The sequence below is a fragment of the Mobula hypostoma genome, chromosome 1 (genome assembly GCF_963921235.1).
Source record: "Mobula hypostoma chromosome 1, sMobHyp1.1, whole genome shotgun sequence".
Classification (NCBI taxonomy): Eukaryota; Metazoa; Chordata; class Chondrichthyes; order Myliobatiformes; family Myliobatidae; genus Mobula; species Mobula hypostoma.
In genome coordinates this window covers 93,399,144-93,418,897 of record NC_086097.1, presented here as the reverse complement: position 1 = coordinate 93,418,897, position 19,754 = coordinate 93,399,144, and the positions used below count along the sequence as shown (strand labels likewise).

The following is a 19,754-nucleotide window of genomic DNA, read 5'->3' as shown; positions in this document are numbered from 1 at the left end:
CACTAAACAAGTAGAGCGGGAAGCGATGCAGTGAATGACTATGCAATCGTGGCGCTGGAACGGTCCAACAGTACTGTATACTGCGGTCATAGTTTGTCCAGTGCTTCATAGTGTTAGAATAGGCAGACTCCACCCAGATTGTCAAAGCCACTGCAGAGATTTCCTAGGAAATAATTCCTAATCTTTCTGACGACATTCTGGCACTCTGAAATAGTTGTGGAGCGCGTTGCCATTATGGATCACGAAAAGATCCCAAAAAAAAGTATTTCATTTTAACCTTGATCCTATTATGTCCTTGTTGACAAGGAAGTTCTTTCATGGGGATATCTTCATAAAATCTACAATTATGTTCTGTAGGATCACTGCTGTTGTAACAATTGTAGCAGAAAAAAAGATTGGAGCAAATTAGAAAGTGGATCCGAACAACTCATCGTATATCTTCAAATAAACTTATCATCGAAAAGGAATACCCTTTTGTAACGACATTGCTTGCAAAATGCTCGCTCTATTTTAGGAGGACTTCATACTCCAAGGCAACATTGCAGCATGGAAATCTGTCCGGGCGATTAAGTATTCTCCACTGACATCATTTTTTATGTCTATCTACACCCCTGCTAACTAAATTACAGCTTTGATGACACTGGTTTTGATACTCAGCATTCGCGTCATAGGATAGGTTCCATCGTGTATGTTATTACAAGATTTTCATGATATATAACATAAGAATGAGGAGGCCAGTCCATTCTTATTTATTTATTTAGTGATAGAGCACAGAATCGGCCCTTTGAGCCACAGCGCCCCAGCAATCCCTGACAAACCCGATTAACTCTAGCCTGATCACAGGACAACTTACAATGACCAATGAACCTACCCAGCCTTTGGACTGGAGGACCCGGAGAAAACCCACACATTCCACGGGGAGGACGTACAGAGCCTCCGTACAGAATGGCGCTGGAATTGAACTCTGAACTCCGGAATGCCCCGAGCTGTGATAGCGTCGTGCCAATCGCTCTGCGCCGAGGTTTCTTCGAGAATGCTCCAACAAGCAATAAGATGTTGGATAACCTATCTCAACCTCAACACTGCTTTCCCACTTTCTGCACACCTCAACTGACTTGTAGTTATGAATCCCACGGCAAGGAAACTGACCATCGCAACTCATCCATACTGACCAGGATGCCTGCATTGGCCCACAGACCTTGGTGAACAAATCTCCTAAATACACCACTGAGTAGCTGGATGATGGACTTCCTAACCAACAGACCTCAGATGGTCAGGATACACGACTGCTACTCCCTCCCCATCATCCTCAGCACACTCCCCCCCACCCCCCAAGGCTGTGTGCTGAGCTACACTCTGCTCACACGTAACGACACGGCCGAACACCTGAGCAATGGTTGTCATATCCACCAATGGCACGACACCAACAAAAATGAGACGGCTTACAGAGAGGAGGTGGAAGAGGCAAATAACCTCTTCCTCAAAGTCAACAAGGCAAAGGAGATGGTTATCGATGTCAGGAAAATCCTCACCACTCACAGCACTCTTCACATCGGCAGCACAACAGTGGAAACTGAGAGCAGTTTCAAACTCCTGGAAACTCCTTTCTCACACAACCTCTCACGGTCCCAGAACACATCCTCTACAACTCATAGAGCTCATCACTGCGTCTATTTTGTGAGGAGGCTGACGAGACTTGGACTACGGACATGAATACTCATGAACTTCTACTAATGTGGAGTAGACAGCACACCCTAACATGCCGTATCACTGTGTGATACTGAAACTGCACTGCGACAGGCAATAAGGCTTTGCAACCTGTGGTCAAAACTGCCCCATGTGCCTACCAGCTCTCAAGGACATATATCGCACAAAGGTGCCAGAAAAAGTCCAGCAATATCATGAAGGATCCCACCCACTCTGTCCCACTTCCATCAGGGAAGAAGCAACACAACATCCATGACTGAAAGACACTGACTTTCACCAAGGCGTCAGGCTGATCAAAACCTTCTTAACCCACCCCACACACCACTGCTTTATCATTTCCTGTCAGAGTCACCTTACGTACCGACACTTCTGTAGCGTGATGGTATGTACTTACTCCAGAATCAGGTTTAATATCACTGGCATACGTCATAAATTTTGTTGTGCAGTATAAATGGGTTCATTGTCCATTCAGAAATCTGACGGTAAAGAGGAAAAACCTGTCCTTAAAACGTTGAGTGTGTGTCTTCAGACTCCTATAACTCCTCCTTGTTGGTAGCAATAAGAAGAGGGCATGTCCTGGTGATGGGGGTCCATAGTGATGGATGGCGTCTTTTTGAGGCATTGCGCTTCGAAGGTGCTCTCGACATAGGGGAGGTGAGTGCTGATGATAGAGCCATCTGAGTGTACAACTTCCTGCAGCTTTTTCTGATCCTTTGCAGTGGCCTCTCCAGACCAGATGGTGATGCAATCAGTTTGAATACTCTCCATGGTATCCTGTAGAGATTTGCAAGTCTTTGGTGACATACTAAATCTCCTCAAACTCCTAATGAAATATAGCCACTGTCGTGCCTTCTTTGTAATTACATAAATATCTTGCGCCCAGGCTAGATCGTCAGAGATTTGACACCCAGGACTTTGAAACTGCTCACCCGTTCCCTTGATGGAAAGGGTCATCCCTTGATGAGGACTGGTTTGTGTTCCCTCGACTTCCCTTTCCTGAAGTCCATATTCAATTCCTTGGTCTTACTGACATTGAGTGCAAGGCTGTTGTTGCACCACTCCACCAGCTGATCTGTCTTATTACTGTATGCCTCCTCATTGCCATTTGAAGTTCTGCCAACAACAGCATGTCATCGACAAATTTATAGATGCATTTAAGCTATGCCAAGCCACACAGTCATGCGTGTAGAGAGAGTAGAGTAGTGGACTAAGTACGCATTCTTGAGGTGCACCAGTGTTGACTACAGATGGAGGTACAGAGGCCCAGGTTTTAGAGCATGTCTGTTAGTACAGAGGGGATGACACTGTTGATCCCTGAGCTGTAATCAATAAACAGCAGCCTCACGTAAGTATTCCTGTTGTCCTAGTGGGATCTAAGGCAGAGTGGAGAACCAGTGAGATTGCACCTGCTGAGGAACTATTATGGCAGGTACAGGTCTTTGTCTAGGCAGGAATTGATTTTAGTCTTGACCAAACTCTCAAAGCACTTCATCCCAGTATATGTGAGTGCAATTGGGTGATAGTCATTGAAGCTGCTCACCCTGCTCTTCTTGGGCACTGGTTTGATTGTCGCCCTTTTGAAGCAGGTGGGAAACTCTGAGTGTAGCAGTGAGAGGTTGAAGATGTCCTTGAACACTCCCACCAGTTGGTTGGCACAAGGTTTCAGTGCCCCACCAGGTACAGCATCAGGAGCCTGACGCCTTCTGAGGATTTACCCTCTTGAAAGATATTCTGACTTCGGCCTCTGAAACAGAGGTCACAGGGACACTGGATGCTGCAGGGATCCACACAGGTGTTGTTTAATTCTCCCTTTCAAAGGTTGTATGAAAGACACTGAGCTCATCTGGGAGTGAAGCATTGCAGCCATTCATGATGTTAGGTTTCACCTTGTAGGAGGTAATGGCCTGAACCCTGCCAGAGCTGACGAACATCGGAATCTGTCTCTAACTTCAATCGGGATCGTTTTATCATCCTTAAAAATAGCCTTCCGTAAGTTGTAGCTGGGCTTCTTGTATGGTTCTGGATCACCGTTATTTAATGACACGGATGTAGCCTTCAGCAGACTGTCAATCTCATGGTTCATCCTGGCTTCTGTTTGGGTATGTCCGGTACGTTTTCAAAGCACACCCTCATCCACACAGGTCTTGATGAAGTCAGTGACAACTGCAGCGTATTCATTCAGATTCGAAGATGAACCTCTGAATATTGTCCAGTTCACTGACCCAGAGCAACCCTATAAACACTCCTCGACAATACCTTCTTGGTCCACACCACAAGTGCTGTGCTATTTTCTCTCTGCTTGTATTTCGAGAGTGTAAGTCCAGCCAGGTGATCAGACTTTCCAAAGTGCAGGCGTAGGATGGCACGGTAAGCGTACTTGATGGTGGTATAACAGCGGTCAAGTGTGCTGGCTCTTCTGGTTGCACAGGAGATAACGTTGGTGGTAGTTGGGCAGAGACTTCTTCAAGCTGGCCTGGAAGAATTCCCCCACAATGATGGGGAAGGCATCAAGGTGTGCTGTTTCATGACTGATATTCCTGCAGCTCCAAACTGCTTATTGTCATTTCCAACACACAAGTGTGAAGGAGAACAAAATAATTGTTACTCCGGATCCGATGCAGCACTAAAAACCACAATAAGATAAAGACCCAATAATGAAAAAAATCTATAAATATACGTAAATATATAACTTATACATAGATTGATTGTATGTCCTTACATAAAGTAAATGCTAAGCTGAGGAGTGTCTGTATATAAGGTGACTGACAGGAAATGGTAAAGTAGTGGTGTTAGGGTGTGGTGGTGTGGGCTAGTAGATGAGGCCTTCCTGCTTGGAAGAAGTAACTTTTTAGTTTGGTGGTCCTGGTGTGGATGCTACATAGCCTCTCTCCTAATGGGAGTGGGATGAACAGTCCATGAACAGGGTAGGTGGGATCCTTCATGATGTTACTAGCCCTTTCCCGCCACCTTTTGGTATAGTGCGACCCATTGTAGAGCTTTCCTGTCTGCTGCAGTGCAGTTTCCGTACCAAGCAATGACGCAGTATGTTAGGATGCTCTCTACTGCATGTCTGGAAGGACGTGAGTACAGTGACTGCGTGACTTTGGCCAGATTTGAAATGTACACCTCTACCAGAATGACGAGGGAAAACTCCCTCAGCAGATTAAAATAGACAACAGCTGGTCATTAGATGTTGGGTGAACAGGACTGAGACAGAACCATGATGATTCAACATGTTGGTTCACCATGATGAGTTAAACATGAAGCAGACTCCATCTTATGTGTGTTTTTATTGCTGCATCAGATTTTGTTCATTGATGAATGACAATAAACAAACTTACATTTTGAATCTTAACCCGTTCCTATCCATGTATCTGTCCAAATATCTTTTAAATGTTATTTAAACGTCTGTAAATCAATGACTGACTGCGCCTCTGCAGCTGTCTGGGACAGAAAATTTCAGAGATCCACCACTCTGATAAAAAAAATTCCTTCCAATTTCTTTTGAAACAATTATAGATACACCCACCAGGGAAAACATCCTCACCACATTGATCCTGTCAGCCCCCTCTGATAGTTCAATAATATTTCATTCTTCCATATTGCAATGAGTATAAACCCAACCTGCTTAACCTTTCCTCATATAATCAACTCCCTCATCCCAGGTGTCTATAGACTCCATATCCATTGTAATAAAGGGCAACATTCATTTGTCTTTCTAATTATGTGATGTACCTGCATGCCAGCTTTTTGCATTTAATGTACTAGGACCCACAAATCCTTTCGTGCCACAGCATCTGTTTAAATAATTATTTTCATTCTTCCATTCAAAATGGATAACATCATTCTTTCCCATATTATACTCCATTTGCCAATTATTTTGCCCACTCAATCTATCAAAATCTCTGCAGTTCTTTTTGTGTCCTCCACACCACTTTCTAACCTATTCTCTTTGTGTCATCAGCAAATTCATCCACTGCACACTCAGTCTTTTCATCCAAATCATTAATACAGATTATAAATAGTTGAAACCCCAGCTTTAATAGTGTGACAGTCCACGAGTTTCTGATGCCAATATTTTTTATGTGGTATTGTATGACATGCCTTCTGGAAATCTAAATATACAACATCTATTTTTCCCTTTTATACATCATGTTACATCTTCAAAGACATTTAGCAAATTTGTCTAAATACATTTTCCTTTTCATAATACACTTTCCATTCTCTTCCTTATTTTAAAAACGTTCTGTTTTAAATTTAAAGCTTCCAATTCTTAAAAATTATTTTGTATTTAAGTGCTCTTCACAATAATCATCCTAAATCCTAGCTTATGTATCAATGCACCACAGAATTTGAATGTGCAACCCAGAATTGCTCTTGGTCCATTAGTACTGTCAACTGGTAGATAAAAGTAGATTTGTGTGTGTGTGTATATGTGTGGATTTAAATTCAGATACATATACTTACCTTTATTTTTTTTACTTAGAGATACAGCACAGTAACAGGCCCGCCCAGATCAACCAGCCCGTGCTGTCCAGTTACACCCAAGTGACCAATTAATCTACTAAACCTGTACACCATTGGAATGTGGCTGGAAACCTATGTGGTCACAAAAGGAATGTACAAACCCCTTACAGATAGCAGTGGGAAATGAACACTGGTTACTGGTGCTGTAAAAACATTTATGCTGACAGCTACATTATCGTGCCAGTCAATGGGAAGAAAATTTAGACTATAAGATATATAAGACCCAAAGATATAGGAGCCGAATTAGATCATTTGGCGCAATGGGACTGCTCCGCCATTTCATCATGGCTGATTCAATTTCCCTCACAGTCTCAGTCTCCTGCCTTCTTCCACCTTTCATGCCCTGACTAATCAAGAATCTATCAACCTCTGCCTTAAATATATCCAATGACTTGGCCTCCACAGTTGCCTGTGACAACAAATTTCACTGATTCACCGCTCTCTGGCTAAGAAATTCCTCCTCATCTCTGTTCTAAATAAACATCCCTCTGTTCTGAGGCTCTACCCTCCGGTCCTAGACTCCCCACCACAGGAAACATCTTCTTCACATCCACTTTTTGAGGCCTTTCAACATTTGATAGGTTTCAATGAGATCTCCCTCATTCTCCTGAATTCCGGTGAGTACAGGCCCAGAGCCTTCATTCGGTTCTCATATCATAACCGTTTCATTCCCAAAATTATTCTTGTGTACCTCCTTTGAACCCACTCCAATGTCAGCACATTGCCCTTCCTAAGATAAGGGACCCAAAACTGCTCACAACTCTCCAAGTGAGGCCTTACCAGTGCCTTAAAAAAAGCTCAACATTACATCTTGCTTTTATATTATAGTCCTCTCAAAGTGAATGGTAACATTGCATTTGCCTTCCTTACCACCGACTCAACCTGCAAATCAACCTTAAGAGAATCTTGCACAAGATGTTTCTGATCGTGTCCACAATATCCTGAAGTGGGAAGGAGAACAGCCAGAGGTCATGGTACATCTCGGTACCAACGGCATAGGTAGGAAAAGGGAGGTGGTCCTGATAACAGACTACAGGGAGTTAGGAAGGAAGTTGAGAAGCAGGACCTCAAAGGTAGTAATCTCAGGATTACTGCCTGTGCTACATGACAATGAGTATAGGAATAGAGTGAGGTGGAGGAGAAATGCGTGGCTGAGAGATTGGAGCAGGAGACAGGAATTCAGATTTCTGTATCATTGGGACCTCTTTTGGGGCAGGTGTGACCTGTACAAAAAGGATGGGTTGCACTCGAATCTGAGGGGGACCAATATCCTGGCAGGGAGGTGTGCTAAGGCTATTGGGGAGAATTTAAACTAGACTTGCTGGGGGTTGGGAACTGAATTGAGGAGATGGAGGAAGATTTTCTGGTGGGAGGAGAAGATGGCGGCACGACGCAGCCGCGCAGCTCTCCAGTGAAGTGATATCATATTTGTTAAATAGGGTACCGTGCACAATTCTGATTTGATGGAGACAGACGTGAGAAGGCACAGAGGAACATCTGGAAATTTCTAAAATGCCCGGTTTGCTGCCGTTGCTACTGTGCGATCGAGAATCTCTGGAGGGAAGGCCCCAAAATTCCTGGCTTTGCCTGCTGCTGGCGACCAAGGCTGAGGTTGAAGCGTTCGGCAGAGATGACGCTCAGTGCTCGGTGTTGGAGGGCTGATCAGAGCTCGAAGTTTTCGGACGACTCAGTCGGGCAGGGAGAGTTTTCTTCCTTCTCCCGTCTACGTGAGATGTGGGACTTTCGAGAGACTTTGAACTTTTTTACTGTGCCATGGCCTGTTCTTCATCAATTTATGGTATTGTTGCACTGTTGTAACTATATGGTATAATTATGTGGTTTTTGTTAGTTTTTCAGTCTTGGTTTGTCCTGTGTTTCTGTGATATCACACCAGAAGAATATTGTATTATTTCTTAATGCATGCATTACTAAATGACAATAAGAGAGGACTGTGTGTCCTCATAATCTAATCTAAGAGCGGTTGGCTCACAAATAGAGAAAGCTTGGAGACAGTGTGAGAGGCATGATAGGCAGGTGATAAACAAGGGATGCGCTCAGTCCGATGGTTTGAGATGTGTCTATTTTAATGCAAGAAGTATCATGAACGAAGCGGATGAGCTTAGAGTGTGGATCACTACTTGGAGCTATGATCTTGTGCCCATTACAGAGACTTGGAAGGCTCAGGGGCAAAAATGGCTATTTCGAGTGCGAGGCTTTAGATGTTTCAGAAAGGACAGGGAGGGAGGCAAAAGGGGTGGGGGCTTGGCACTGTTGATCAGGGATAATGTCACGGCTGCAGAAAAGGAGGAAGTCGTGGAGGGATTGTCTACTGAGTCTCTGTGGTGGAAGTTAGGAACAGGAAGGGGTCAATAACTCCACTGGGTGTTTTTTATAGACCACCCAATAGTAACAGGGACATCAGGGAGCTGATAAGGAGACAGATTCTGGAAAGGTGTAATAATTACAGGTGGGAGATTTTAATTTCCTAAATTTTGATTGGCATCTTCCTAGAGCAAGGGGTTTAGATGGGGTGGAGTTTGTTAGGTGTGTTCAGGAAGATTTCCTGACACAATATGCAGATAAGCCTACAGGAGGAGAGGCTGGACTTGATCTGAAGAGCTCAAATCTCTTGGGGTGCCCAAACTTTTGCATGGTGTTCCTTTCCTTTTATAACCATATCACAATTACAGTACAGAAATAGGCTATCTCAGCCCTTCTAGTCCATGCCGAACTCTTACTGTCACCTAGTCCCACTGACCTGCACTCAGCCCATAACCCTCCATTCCTTTCCTGTCCATATAGTTGTCCAATTTAACTTTAAACGACAACATCGAACCGCTCCGATACAGCCTCCCGAGTGCCATCCTCTGCCGAGCGCTTGGATGAGAGGTGACCTGATAGAGGTGTACAAGATAATGAGAGGCATTGATCGTGTGGATAGTCAGAGGCTTTTTCCCAGGTCTGAAATGGCTTCCACAAGAGGGCACAGTTTTAACGTGCTTGGAAGTAGGTACAGAGGAGATGGCAGGGGTAAGTTTTTTATGCAGAAAGTGGTGAGTGTGTGGAATGGGCTGCCGGCGATGATGGTGGAGGCAGATACAATAGGGTCTTTGAAGTGACTCTTCTATGGGTACATGAACCTTAGAAAAATACAGGGCTATGTGTAATCCTAGGTAATTTCAAAAGTAAGTACATGTTCGGCTTAGCATCGTGGGCCGAATGGATTGTGCTGTAGGTTTTCTATGTTTCCAACACTACTAGTCATTGGCAGCCAACCAGAAAAGGCTTCCTTTATTCCCACTCTGTGCTTCCTACCAATCAGCCAATGCTGTATTCATGGAAGTATCTTTCCTGTAATATCATTGGCTCTTGTTAAGTAGCCTCATATGCGGCACCTTGTCAAAGGCTTTCTGAAAATCCAAGTACATGATATTTACTGTTTCTCCTTTGTCTCTGCTGCTTATTATTTCTTCAAAGAATTCCAACAGATTTGTCAGACAAGATTACCCCTTAAGGAAACGGTGCTGTCATCAGCCTATTTTATCATATGCCTTCAAGTATCCCAAAACCACATTATTAACAATCAACTTCAACTTCTTCCCAACCACTGAGATCAAACTAACTGGCCTATAATTTCCTTTCTTCTGCCTGTCTCCCCTCTTGAAAAGTGGAGTGAAATTTGCAATTTTTCAGTCCTCTGGAACCATGCCAGAATCTATGGATTCTTGAAAGATTATTACTAATGCCTCCACAATCTCTTCAACCACCTCTTTCAGAAAGCTGGGGACCATCTGGTCCTGGTGATCTATCTACATTCAGATCTTTCAGTTTCCCAAGCACCTTATCCCTAGTAATGGCAACTTCACTCATTTCTGTCCCCTGACACTCTTGAACTCCCAGAATACTGCCAGTGTCTTCCACAGTGAATTATGATGAAAAATACTTAATCAGTTTGTCCACCAATTCCTTGTCCCCCATTACTTCCTCTCCAGCATCAATTTCCAGCAGTTCAATGTCTACTCTTGCCTCTCTTTTACTCTTTATATATCTGAAGAAACTTGGGTATCCTCTTTAATATTATTAACTAGCTTACCTTTGTATTTCATCTTTTCCCTCTTTATTCATGCAACTTTTTTTTGGTCGCCTTCTGATGGTTTTTAAAAGCTTCCCAATCCTCTAAGCAACACACATCAAAGTTGCTGGTGAACGCAGCAGGCCAAGCAGCATCTGTAGGAAGAGGTGCAGTCGACGTTTCAGGCCAAGACCCTTTGTCAGGACAATCCTCTAACTTTCCTTTAATTTTTGCTCAATTATATGGCCTCTCTTTACCTTTTTTGTTGGCTTTGACTTCCTTTGTCAGCTACGGTTATGTCATCCTTTCTTTAGAAAACAACTTTTTTTGAATGTATCTATCCTGCACCTTCCAAATTGCTCCCAGAAATTCCACTGCTACTCTGCCGTCATCCCTGCTAGTGTCTCCTTCAAATCAACTTTAGCCAATACCCCTCTCATTTCTCTATAATTCCCCTTACTTTAGTTTATTGTCACCAAACAATTGATACTAGAGCGTACAATCATCACAGCGATATTTGATTCTGCGCTTTGCGCTCCGTGTATTACAAATCAATAGTAAATATTAAAAATTTAAATTATAAATCATAAATAGAAAAGGGAAAGTAAGGTAGTGCGAAAAAAACCGAAAGGCAGGTCCGGATATTTGGAGGGTACATCCCAGATCGGTGTCAGGATCCGTTCAGCAGTCTTATCATAGTTGGAAAGAAGCTGTTCCCAAATCTGGCGTACGAGTCTTCAAGCTCCTGAGCCTTCTCCCCGAGGGAAGAGGGACGAAAAGTGTGTTGGCTGGGTGGGTCGTGTCCTTGATTATCCTGGCAGCACTGCTCCAACAGTGTGCGGTGTAATACTCCACTGTAATATTGATACATCTGACTTTAGCTTCTCCTTCTCAAATTGCAGGATGAATTCTAGCATATTATGATCACTTAGTCCTAAGGGTTCTTTTACCTTAAGCTCTTTAATCAATTCTGGTTCATTGCACAACACCCAATCCAGAATAGCTGATCCCCTGGTGAGTTCGACCATGAGCTTCTCTAGAAAACCATCTTGCAGACATTCTACAAATTCCACCTTTGGGTACCCAGCACCAACCTGATTTTCCCAATTTACCTGCATATTGAAATCCCCCATGAGTTCATAACATTACCTATTTTGACAAACCTTTTCTATCTCCCATTCTATCTGGACTATTCCTCTTCTCACCCTGTCTCTTGCAAAAATGCCATCCCCTTCTCGCAAATTTCCGACACCTCCCTCCTCTTTCTAGATCCTTCTGTCTCTGTCTCCGGAGACAGCTTATCCACTGATGTCTACTATAAGCCTACTAACTCTCACAGCTATCTGGACTATTCATCTTCTCACCCTGTCTCTTGCAAAAATGCCATCCCCTTCTCGCAATTCCTTCGTCTCTGCCGCATCTGCTTTCAGGATGAGGCTTTTCATTCCAGGATGAGGGAGATGTCCTCCTTTTTTAAAGAAAGGGGCTTCCCTTCCTCCACCATCAACTCTGCTCTCAAACGCATCTCCCCCATTTCACGTACATCTGCTCTCACTCCATCCTCCCGCCACCCCACTAGGAATGGGTTCCCCTGGTCCTCATCTACCACCCCACCAGCCTCCGGGTCCAACATATTATTCTCCGTAACTTCCGCCACCTCCAACGGAATCCCACCACTAAACACATCTTCCCCCCCCCCCCCGGCTTTCTGCAGGGATCGCTCCCTATGCGACTCCCTTGTCCATTCGTCCCCCCCATCCCTCCCCACTGATCTCCCTCCTGGCACTTATCCTTGTAAGCGGAACAAGTGCTACACATGCCCTTACACTTCCTCCCTCACCACCATTCAGGGCCCCAGACAGTCCTTCCAGGTGAGGCGACACTTCACCTGTGAGTCGGCTGGGGTGATATACTGCATCCGGTGCTCCCGATGTGGCCTTCTGTATATTGGCGAGACCCGACGCAGACTGGGAGACTGCTTTGCTGAACAGCTATGCTCTGTCCGCCAGAGAAAGCAGGATCTCCCAGTGGCCACACATTTTAATTCCACATCCCATTCCCATTTTGACATGTCTATCCATGGCCTCCTCTACTGTAAAGATGAAGCCACACTCAGGTTGGAGGAACAACCCCTTATATTCCGTCTGGGTAGCCTCCAACCTGAAGGCATGAACATTGACCTCTAACTTCCGCTAATGCCCCACCTCCCCCTCGTACCCCATCTGTTATTTATTTATATACACACATTCTTTCTCTCAATCTCCTTTTTCTCCCTCTGTCCCTCTGACTATATCCCTTGCCCATCCTTTGGGTTCTGCCCCCCCCCCGATCTTTCTCCCTGGGCCTCCTGTCCCATGATCCTTTCATATCCCCTTTGCCAATCACCTGTCCAGCTCTTGGCTCCATCCCTCCCCGCTCCTGTCTTCTCCTATCATTTTGGATCTCCCCCTGCCCCTCCCACTTTCAAATCTCTTACTAACTCTTCCTCCAGTTAGTCCTGATGAAGGGTCTCGGCCTGAAACGTCGACTGTACCTCTTCCTAGAGATGCTGCCTGGCCTGCTGCGTTCACCAGCAACTTTGATGTGTGTTGCTATCTCCCATTGTAATTTGTCACCCACATCTTGGCTACTGTTCAGAAGTCCATATATACAGTGACTCCCATCGGGGTCTTTTAGCCCTTGCATTTTCTTAGCTCTACCCACAAGGATTCTAAACCTTCCAATCCTATATGACCTCTTACTGAGGACTTGATTTCATTTTTTAGTGACAGAGTCACCCCACCCCCTCTGCCTACCTGCCTGTCCTTTCAATACGATTCACTGGTCAATAGAAGAAAATTTTATTTTCTTTGCACCAACCGGAAACCAAACTGTCCCAGCCACCTAAATTTTGAGACTGTTGAAAGTGGTCAGAGTATGAATATACAGCTGTGATTGGCTCACCTCCAGAAACTCCTACCATCAACAAGGTGCAAGTGAGAGTGATGGAATATTCTTCACTTACTTGGTAAATGCAGCTCCAGCGATGCAAAAGGAATTTAGCATTGCCCAGGGCAAAGTAGTCTGCAATAACCAGGACCTTATCTGCGGTTTAAAAATTAGCTTCTTACACCTTCTGCATATTATGTATTGCTATGAACTTCCAAGGAAGCTTTGGCAGCAGTTTCCAAATACAAAACCTTGATCACCAAGAACAAATGGGATACAGATGTTTGGAGCATTGCTATCAACATGTTATTCTCATTTGTATTCCCAGCTTTTTCTGATTTCTAGGATCTGCATTTTTGTTGATATTCATTACATTATTTGGATTTGTGTCAGCACTGGGACAAAATCCTAGAATTCCCCTCCTGGTACCATGCTGACACATTCACAGATCATCATTTTCTCAAAGGACAAATAGACATGGGTAATATAGACTGGCCTTGCCACCAGCTAGAACTTGAGTTTATGTAATGCACTTAATGTAGCAAAATATCTTAAGATATATATATATTTTTAAAAACTTATCAGACAAAAAATGACAGAGCCACATCAGGGTTGATTCAATGTCTTGGGTTTTATGAAGCTTTTCTAAAGAAGTTTCGACATATGTCAAGGATGTTCCAGACTTCAGCTCCTTACTGGCTATCAGTGTTATAGCAAGTAAAAGAGAGGGACTCCCAGCTGGAACATGAAAGATACTAGGGATGTAGATTTCAGTGATAAGGTAGAGTGAGCTCATGGAGAAAACTGTGATGTTGATTAACTAGGAGGTAGTGTGGAGGTGTGGTGGGTCACTAGGGGTTAGTTTGAGAGAGGAGAAAGGCAACAGTTATATCAGTGGTTTAAGTTTTGGGCAGCAGATGAACTCAGGCTGGGCATAGCTAACATAAGTTTTAAGAGGCTGAAATACATTTTCTCCATGATAGCACATTTACATGTGCAGTCAAACAACTTAGAACAAAATTCAACTTCTTTACAGAAACAACAGGAACTCTGCAGATGCTGGAAATTCAAGCAACACACATCAAAGTTGCTGGTGAACGCAGCAGGCCAGGCAGCATCTCTAGGAAGAGGTGCAGTCGACGCTTCAGGCCGAGACCCTTTGTCAGGACTAACTGAAGGAAGAGTGAGTGAGAGATTTGAAAGTTGGAGGGGGGCTTTTTAAAACGGGAGACAGGATTGCAGAGTATTGGTGGGGGAAGGGGGGACGAGAGTCACAATAGCAGCACATAAAGACCCGGCGTGGAGTTCAAGGCTGGAGTCGCAGTTGGTGGTTGCGCAATCACTTTGAATGTGTCCATGGTCGTTGCTGGAGTCCGGGTTTTGAATATGCCCTGAGGTGTTGGAGCCGGCGAGATCAATGGCAGAGGCAATCTGAAGTTCATGCCTCCTAGTTTCATGGCCAGCAGGCTCTGGAGTCCGTAGATGTAGGATCTTGCGATCTTTGCCTAATATGACAAAGTCAAAAAAACGGCGATTGCAGGCGTGAATCCGACAGAGAATGAAATAACGGGTAGGACCATTACAGACGGCGAAGAAAGTGTCCCGAAGGTGTGGAAGGTTCTGGGATAGGGACACCAAGTACCTCCTCATGGCGGAGAGAGTCGCCTTCAGAGCTTGACGGGAGAAGCGGCGAGAGGCAGAGTCAGTAAAATGTGAGTACCTGGGATCCTCAGAAGGTCCAAATTGAGAGGCTCGGAAACAAATCCTAAAGACAACTGGTGTAAGTTGGCGACGGAGGCACATTCCAAGAAAGGATATATGGCTGTGATAGCGAGTCTGAGTCAAAATGTGGTCGAAAAGTTGAAGAGCCGAAGAAATTACAGATGGGGAGCAGTGAAAGATGGTTTCACTGAATTCCCGTCGAAGAGAGGATCTAAACTTCTTCGGTGTAGGCATCACCGGAAGAGGCTTCACAGTAGTGAATTTAAAAACGCAAACAACAGGAATTCTGCAGATGCTGGAAATTCAAGCAACACACATCAAAGTTGCTGGTGAACGCAGCAGGCCAGGCAACATCTCTAGGAAGAGGTGCAGTCGACGTTTCAGGGCGAGACCCTTCATCAGGACTAACTGAAGGAAGAGTAAGAGATTTGAAAGTTGGAGGGGGGGCTTTCAAATCTCTTACTCACTCTTCCTTCCGTTAGTCCTGATGAAGGGTCTCGGCCTGAAACGTCGACTGCACCTCTTCCTACAGATGCTGCCTGGTTCTTTACAGAAACCTTTCTAAGACAGAGGTGGTTTTAGGGTTTATGACAGAATCTGAAAACAATAGCTTTGGAATACTGTGATTTTTTTCGGATCATCTTATTATAGGAAGGATGTGGAAGCTTTAGAGAAGGTGCACGATGTTGCCAGGATTAGAGGACATGTCTCATGAGGGAGGGTTGAGTGAACTCCAATGTTTTTCTTTTAAGTGAAGGAGAATGAGAGGCACCTTGATAGAGATATATAAGATTATAAAAGGCATAGATAGTGTAGAACGCCAGTGCCTTTTTCTGAGGGTGGCAATGCCTAATACCAGAGCACATCCTTTTAAGGTGAGGGGAGATGTCAGAAGTAGGTTTCTTACATAAAGGGTGATAAGTGCTTAGAATGTACTGTTGGGGGAGGCGGGGTTGGGTGGGAGGGTAGTGGTAGATAAATAATGTGCATTTAAGAGACTCTTAGATAGGTACATGGATAAAAGAAAAATGAAGGGTTATGGGCCATGTTGAAGGCCAGAATCGGAATCAGATTTAATATCACCATCATATGTTAAGAAATTTGGGTCTGTAGAAACTGAATCAGAGAGATTCAAATACGATGTCCTGGAATTGTCAATGTTACTGTGTGAAAGCTTCCCACAGATGCTGCTCGACCCGCCAAATTCTTCCAGCAGATTGTTGTTCCAAATTCTAGCATCTGCAATCCCTTGTATCTCAACTGATCAGTAGATCCTTATTTTTTCTCTTCCCCCTTTTTTTGGAATAGCATTGTCATCTACCATAAAAGATCCTCACCATCCAGTGCAAGAACAACTAGTGTTCATCAACCATTCAGTTCTTGAACTTAACTGCACAACCCTAATAGCTCTTTCAGTATAGCAACAGTATAGTACAACAGCACAGCAAAACTTTGATCATTTTGCACAAGAGTGACCTTTGCTTTTTGTTTGTTCTAATTGTGTTTTTTTTTCTTGTATAAGTTTCTCTAATAAATTTTTCCAGTGACTGTTGTGTTTCTGACGCTATGTGCTTATGAAGCTGCTGCAAGTGAGTTTCTCACTACACATTTGTATAATTCTAGAGCAATAGAGCAAAAGGACATGAATATAAATGCTTTGGCCCAGCAAGTCCATGCCAACCATGGTGCCCTGCCAGTTAGAGCCAATTTCTTGCATTGGGCCCTTATCTAAGACCCGCCCCTCCATGTTCCTACTTGTGCATATGATAATAAACTCAACTTTGATTTTGATTTTGTCACATTTGCTACCCTCCATTCTGTGGGAACCATTCCAGAAGCACCTACCTCACTCCATCAGAAGCTGCATCGTAAGGAGACGTTAGGCTCCTGGTGAAGGGTCTTGGCCTGCAACGTGGACTGTTTTATAGATGCCGCATGACCTGCTGAGTTCCTCCAGCATTTTTTTTTGTATGTTTGCTTTGGATTTCCAGCATCTGCAGACTTTCTCATGTTTGAGATGTTAGGCTATACCAGATTTTGTTAAGAACACATGAACAAGCCATAAAACAGGCAGCAGTGTGCCATATGTCCCATTGAGCCTGCTCTATGATTGAACAAGATCACGGCTGATTTACTTCAATACCGTTTTCTTGTTCCATGCACATATCTCGATTCCTCTAATATCCAGATATACATCAGTATCGGTTTTGAATGCAATATATGATATGACCCTCTAGTATGTACTTGTTCCGCCTCTCCCTGCAGTGCTAGTTCAACATTTTCCATGCCTCATTGATGTAATATTACCTTGGCAGTGTTTCCCTAATCAGTCCTTTGGGGCAATATTTCTTGAGCAAATAGTTTTTTCTTTATTCAATTGGCAAGCTAAGTCTCTCGTGTCCTTCCTCAAGGATGCAGTCCATCTCAGAATGAGGGGTCACAGTTTGAGGATAAAGGGGAAGCCTTTTAGGACCGAGATTAGGAAAAACTTCTTCACACAGAGAGTGGTGAATCTGTGGAATTCTCTGCCACAGGAAACAGTTGAGGCCAGTTCATAGGCCATACTTAAGAGGGCGTTAGATATGGCCCTTGTGGCTAAGGGGATATGGGGGGAAGGCTGGTACAGGGTTCTGAGTTGGATGATCAGCCATGATCATTCTGAATGGCGGTGCAGGATCGAAGGGCCGAATGGCCTACTCCTGCCCCTATTTTCTATGTTTCTATGTATCTCCTTCAATGACCACTCTTCAGAGGGTGTGGATGATGATCCAAAGAGCAATGTTTTGAAGGAAAGTCTTTAGCATCATCTTTTTGTGCCATATACATTGTGCTCTTTGCCATACACATTTCATACTTTTCTCTTTCTCCTTCTCCCTATCTTCAACTTCTTCCTTACTCTAACAGACTCAATTGGCTGCATGCTTGCCTCTGAAAGAGGAGGTTGTAGTTTCAAGACTTACTGGAGGAACTTCATCAGAAAAATCAAGCTGGTAACTGCCATGTTTTAGATGAGGTAATCCAAGCCTTAGCCTCCTTTCTCAAGCATATGCGGAAGATTCCTAGCATCGCTCTGACAAGAAGCATGGGAACAACAGGTAACCTCAAGCAACTTCACTGAGTACATAGTTTTGTTATTTCAACATTGATGAAATGTTGTATTAACTGTAAAAACTGTGTATACTAACATGTACACCACAGAAGGCAAACATAACTGGCCAGTTTCCATTTTAATTGTGAATATAAGAACTTTAAATGTTAAAATACAAGTGAATAACTTACGGCTTGCTTAATTGGCTACTTATTATTTCTTCATCATATTTCACCTGATAGCCATGGATGGCATTAATTTCCTGCATGCGCATTAAACTTGTAGATATCTAACACAATTAAAAGTATCACATGCTAAATCAAGGGTCTAGGATTGAAGGGAATTTGAAGAGGATTCCAGACTCCACCAGAAGAAAGGAGAGAATCTCACAGTTAAGGCAGAGCAAAATTTAACAGTATAATAGAGTAGGAGAAGTACATGGGAATACATTTAGGAGACCAATGGGGAGAAACCATGTACGTTCAAGCCTGAGTCAACTTTTGTTAGTTAGAAAGGTATGGAATGCAATTGCTGAATTTATGCTGCCATTGTGTGTTAGGAATGTAAGAAAGGCTGTTATGATCAAAGAATATTTATTTCACCAAAACATTTTTAAGAATAATAAATACGCAAACGAGCAAACCAAAGAGGCTCCCTAATGATAATATCCTTGTTTTATATCCCCAACCATCTTTAGGAAGCTCATAGTATCACATATTGCTGTTGCTGTGAATTGTAAACAAACTACACACATCCTTCATCACATTTCCTATTTGCAGGGGGTCCCAACGCTTTTTTTATGCCGTGGACCCCTACTATTAACAGAGGGGGTCTATGGACCCCAGGTTGGGAACTCCTGTATTAGTTTTTCTGTAAATTTGTACTGAAGTTGCTGTCAACATATTCCAATGACCCAAACCACTTTCCAGGGATACTGAAATCTTATAAATTGGCAAGTACCTGTGTATCACCTTACCCAACATGTTAAGCAGCACAGCTTCTGAAACAGGAAATATCAGAGTATTTAAATCAGTCTCAAATGAAGGTATGTCTCAAAAAAAGAACTAACACAGAGTAAAGAGAAAGGTTTGCATGAAGAGAAACACTGGAGTCAGAAGGAACCAGAAAAATGAATTTTATTTACTTATTTAAATTTCTCCAAATAATTAAAAGATGAAGGAAAAAGAATTAACAATTGTAGAGATTAATTCTCAGTACTAGGGAGATTGTTTGGTCGTGGTTATCACTCCATTCAGAGAATACAAGACTGGAATGGCAAACCCTAGCTTCGTAAGCTATGAGTGGTGTCAATCTGACTTCAGTAAGAGGGCGAGGTGTAGGACGACTAACTACAGTTAGCCAAATGTTTATAGTGTTAAATTAGTGGGAAGCTTTCAGTGACAGCATAAATGGGCACAGATTCATCAAGATAATTAGCATGAGTTTGATAAGGGAATGTTATGTCTGACCAACTTGGCTGAATTTTCTTAAGCTGTAATGGGTGTTGATGTGTCTTATGTGGATTTTAGCAGTGAACTTCACAAAGTTTCACGTGGCAAATACATCAAATAGAGCATCATAGGATCCAAGGGAAAGTGTTAAGTTGGATTAAAAGTTGATTCAGTAGTAGAAAAAACAAAGGGGCAATGGTTGATGAGAGTTTTAGTGATAACAGGGCTGTGTACAACTTGATTACAGAGGGATTTCTTT

The 19,754-nt window shown here is 43.4% G+C and overlaps 1 long non-coding RNA gene across 1 annotated transcript in view; it reads left to right on the top strand.

Annotated features, from left to right (window-relative positions):
- LOC134349020 (uncharacterized) overlaps nucleotides 1–19,754 on the top strand; it is a 42,571-nt gene that overhangs the window by 675 nt on the left and 22,142 nt on the right. The window contains exon 2 of the long non-coding RNA XR_010018559.1: nucleotides 17,861–18,051. This is a non-coding gene — a long non-coding RNA (uncharacterized LOC134349020). The remainder of the gene's footprint in view (nucleotides 1–17,860; nucleotides 18,052–19,754) is intronic.